This window comes from Sorex fumeus, unplaced genomic scaffold (assembly GCF_029834395.1).
Source record: "Sorex fumeus unplaced genomic scaffold, SorFum_2.1 ptg000149l, whole genome shotgun sequence".
NCBI lineage: Eukaryota > Metazoa > Chordata > Mammalia > Eulipotyphla > Soricidae > Sorex > Sorex fumeus.
Genome location: NW_026606206.1, coordinates 2,957,731 through 2,962,889, shown reverse-complemented (window position 1 = coordinate 2,962,889; position 5,159 = coordinate 2,957,731). Strand labels below are relative to the sequence as shown.

At 42.8% G+C, this 5,159-nt stretch overlaps 1 pseudogene; it reads left to right on the top strand.

The window, feature by feature from the left end:
• The first annotated feature begins 489 nt into the window (after positions 1-489).
• LOC130016243 (kinesin-like protein KIF23) lies at positions 490-4,669 on the top strand (annotated as a pseudogene).
• The last annotated feature ends 490 nt before the right edge of the window (positions 4,670-5,159 follow it).

Below are 5,159 nucleotides of genomic sequence, written 5' to 3'. Positions count from 1 at the left end.
ATACTCTCGGTAGCTTGCCGGGCTCTCCGAGAGGGGCAGAGGAATCGAACTCGGGTCGGCCATGTTGGCTGCGTGCAAGGCAAACGCCCTACCACTGTGCTATTTTATTAAAACCTTAGATTTTATTTTAAAACCATAAAATTTAAAGACCTCAAATAAATTTTATTTAAAAACCTCTTATTTCTTGCAGGGTTCATTTCAGTCAGGTTGAAAAACCTGGGCCCACAGTCCTGTAGCCACTGGTCCATTCTTGCTCTACCTCTTCATGACCTATACATTTCTTCCCTGCAAGGTCAATGCAGATTTCAAACATCAACCTCAGAGGATTATTGGGAGACTTCAATGAGAACAGGGAGCACCACACCCAGGTCATCGCCCAGTCCCTTTCCGTCCCCCGTGGCCATTGCCTCTCTCTCGCGGTCCCCACCCAACGCTGGGCTAAGGCCAGTCTCACACGCGCTCATTTTGGACAGCTTGGAACCTGCTGCCATGAAGCCAGTGAGACCTAAGACACTCAAGAAATTGCTAATGTAAAAAGGATCCCAGACAAATCTAAAAGACCCAGTAGGGTTGTAGTGCCAAGAACACCCACTGACCTTCCCTGACCAGGAGTGCTGCATAGAGGTGATCAGTAACACGACCATCCAAGTTGCACACTCCTGAGGGTTACAGACTCAACCAAAATAATGACTATAAGAAAACACAGTATACATTCAAACAGGTATTCGGAACTCACCACTCAGGAGCTCATTGATGCTGTGGCTAATTCCTTAGTAGACAACCTCATTCATGACAAAAATCATCTTTTTTTTTTTTTTTACGTAGGAGTGCTGCTATTTATTCAGCCACTGATTAGCTGATTGATTTGGGCATGAACTCCACCTTACTTTTTTTTTCATAGTTCTATTCATTTATTTATTTTTCTTCTTATATTTATTGAATCACTGTGGGAAAAGTACTAAGGTTTCAGGTTTAAGTCTTGGTCATACAATGATCAAACACTTCTCCCTTCACCAGTACTCATTTTTCACCACCAAGAGCCCCAATATACCACCCCCACCCCTCCTAATGCCTGTGAGGCAGATGATTTCCACTTAACTTATCTGTATTGATTACATTCATTGTTTCAACAAAAGATGCACCATTATTGTTTAGAATTTACCCCCCAACAATCAGAATTGCTGAAAAGACATTGTGAAATACTTTGTTTTCTATAGCTGGTTACAAGAATCATATAATGATTTTGGATTTCTGCAAAGAGCCAGATAATCACGAGATTAGTTTCTGTGCATCTGGTGTTATGACTGTGCTGGAGAGCCGCTCGTGGGGGGCAACTCGTGACCTTGGTAGGGCATGAAGGACGAGCCAGTACTGCCCCCCTTCCCATGAGACTGCAGTTGCCCCGTTACTGCTGGCTCATACCTGGCTTTCCTATAAGCTGTGAGGCAGCAGCCACCTTGTATGTGGTCTAGATGCATTTTTGCCAAAAGCTGCTGGGTTTCAAGATTTGTTTCTGAGTCCCTGGGATCATGGCCATTAATCAGCTTGATCAGGAGTCAGAGAGGCTGTTTGTAGGCTGTGACTCGGGGTCTCGCTGGGATGGGGAGGAAAGGGCTGGTTCCACCTACATCTGGTGAGCCCTGCATGTCCTGTCACTGCAGTCCCAAACCTGACTGTCCAGTGGACTCTGGAGGATGGCGGTCACCAGGCCGCCAAGGGGAATAGGCCAAGGCACAAAACCTATTCCCACCTGGAGTGGCCCAGCACCAGTAACCTACTGCAGGAACAGGACGCATTTCTGCCAAAAGCCTTTGGGTTCCGAGATTCGTTTCGGAGTCTCTAGAATCATGGCCATTAAGCAGTTCAATCAGGAACCAGAGAGACCATGCTTCCAATTATATAGCTGAGGCAGAGGTGGTTTGTGGGTGTGTCTCCCACATGCCTATCTTTTGGCCGTTTACTTTCTTGGTAAACTTTGCCCCAAGGTTTTGGGGTCTGGCCAAAGGCACAGCAACAATTTTGGAGTATCTGGAAGTCTGACGGTGCCATCAGACTGCTGATGCACTCACCCCACAGGTACAGATTGACCTGCTGGCAACACCATACCCCCCAAAATGGTCTCCTTTTCACATATGGTGTGACTGGAAGTGGAAGCACACAATGAACAGCTCTCTGGGGGAAGGAGAAGAGCTTCCTCATTGCTTAGACATGATTTTTAACAGTATAGGCTCATTTCAAGTTAAACGACATGTTTTTAAATCTAATGACAGGAGCAGCATGGCCATACAGTGCTAAGCTGATGCTTTTTTAGAAGGCCCCTTCCAGCAAACGACAAGTAGATCCAGAGTTTGCAGAGATGATAAATGTTACAAGAATTTTGCAAAGAAAAAGTTGATGAAGAGAGTGTCTATGGTGTATTTGTCACATATATTGAAATATATAACAATTACATATATGAACCTTTGGAAGAGGTGCCATTTGATCCCATAAAGTAAAAAATTCCTCAATCTAAAATGCTCCATGAAGAACCATAACATGTATGTTGCGGGATGAACAGAAGAAGTGAAAACAGAGGAGGCCTTTCAAGCTTTCTGGAGAGGCCAGAAGAGATGTATTGCGAACGCACACTTGAATCGTGAGTCCAGCTGTTCACATAGCATGTTCAACATTAAATTGGTACAGGTGTCCTTGGATGCAGATGGAGATGACATCCTGCAGAAAAGAAGAATATCTAAAAGCCAGCTGTCCTTGGTAGATCTCACTGGAAGTGAAAGAACAGGACAAAAGCAGAAGAAAATAGATTATGTGAAGCAGGTAACACTAATCAGTCATTGATGACACTGATGACTTGCATGGAGGTCCTGAGAATCAAATATGTGCAACCAGATGGTTCCATATCGAGATTCAAAGTTAATCCATCTGTTTAAGAACTACTCTGATGGGGAAGGAAAAGTACTCATGACTGTGTGTGTGAATCCAGAGGTTGAAGATTATGAAAAGAGCCTGCAAGTCATGAGATTTACAGAAGTGACTCAAGAAGTTGAAGTGACAAGACCAGTCGACAAGGCTATACGTGGTTTAACAGCTGGAAGATGGCACAGAAACCAGGTTCGGGCTGGTCTAGTTGGAGATGACTGCTGGTTGCAGATGTGGTTCTACGGTTTTCCACCATTATCTTCCTGTGAGACTTTTGGGTATCAGTGATGAGCGAACTCTTTCTAAACTGAAACATTAGAGAAACAGCTGTGGCAAATGATGGTGGTAGGTTTAACCAACAATACATTTTAAAACTGATCCAACTTTATGTTACCCAGATGAATGCAATCTTTCTATGTCTATCCCTCTCTTTCTGACTCATTTTGCTTAGCATGATACTTTCCATGTAGCACCACTTGTATGTAAATTTCATGACTTCATTTTTTCTAGCAGCTACATAGTACTCCATTGTGTAGATGCACCAAATTTTCTTTAACCAGTCATCTGTTCTCAGCCACTCAGGTTTTTTCCATATTCTAGCTCTTGTAAACAGTGCTGCAATGAACAAACAAGTGCAGATGTCACTTCGACTATACTTCTTTGCCTCTCCGGGGTATATTCCCAGGAGTGGTATTGCTGGGTCAAATGGGAGCTCGATTTCTAATTCTTTGAGAATCGTCCAATAACATGATTATCAAAAGAAAAAAATAAAGCATAAAAAGCCAAAAAATAAAAATAAAACTGTTGTAAGAATTTGACAGTACTGTTTTAAATAAAAAAAAAAAAATAAAAAGAAAAGGTGATCTCAGAAGAGAAACTGGAAATAGAATGACTGGAGAAGAAAAAAACTTTAGAATACAAGATTGAAACTCTAGAGAAAACAACTACTATATGTGAAGATAAAATGCAATCTGCAACAGGAACTTGAAACACAGAATCTAAAACTTCAGCTACAGTTTTCCGATAAAAAAAGAGATTGGAGGCCAGGTTGCAAGGCATGGTGACAGAAACAACGATAAGTGGGAAAAGAATGCGAAGGTCGGGTGGCAGCCAAACAGCTGGTGATGCAAAATAAACTGGGTCACAGATGAAAAACTGAAACCAGAGGCTGGAGCAATAGCACAGCCGCCTTGCATGCAGCTGATCCAGGTTTGATCCTCGGCATCCCACATGGTCTCCCAAGCACCGCCAGGAGTAATTCCTGCGTGCAGAGGAATTACTTAATTAGTTCCTCCTGCATGCAGACCTAGGAGGAAAAAAGAAAAACTGAAACAACTGAAGGCTATGGTCATGGAGCCTAAAGTGGAGAAGCCAGAGACACCCTCTCGGGAGAGGGACGGAGAAAGAGTCGCTCAGATGTGTTGCTCCATCTCCAGTCCCTAATGCACCTCCAATCTGTCACCGACAGACAGATGGGTAGATCATGAGCCTGCCTCTAATGTGCAAACTGAGACCGTCATGCAGCCACACGTCCCTCACGCCATCAGTCTCTGTTGCGAACCAAAAGGCACCAGCTAAGTGTGAGAAGTAGAAGTAGAAGCTGACCCACCAGGAACTAGCCTCTCATGGGGAGACTGAGGCTAAACTGATTAAGGGGGAAGTTTATAAGACAAGGGGCAGTGTACAGTCTGTTCAGTTTACCCACATAGAGACATTAAAACAAGAATCACCAACTGGGCCCAAGACGCCATGAACTGACCATTTCAATTGTGAGACAGTTCCATCTGCCTTGGTCATATCTCCAGAACTAGCGGACTAGCTTTGGTGTATATCATACACTGGCCTGAGTCAAAGATTCCTGATGTTTCAAAGACAGCTATGATTTGAAAGACTTTATGACATGCCTTGCCGTATTTAATATAAGTAGTGGAGAAAGACCCTCTATTGCCATATAAACTTTTTATAATGCTACTCTTTTGTATATTTCTTGTATACTTAATCTAATTCATGCAAGTTTGTCTTCTGTGATTAAGAATATATCTAGATCACGCTTCATTTTTGATTGGGACTTCTTACTCTGAGTATTTAAGGTTTTGTAAACAAATGCTATTGATTAGCTGCAAGAACACATGTTAGACACATTTGGCAATTGAAGCAGAGATGTCACTGGCCAATAACAATGCCATGTTAGAAGTTGTTTAAAATTCTGTATGTATATATTCACTTACTAGCATTTTGATCTA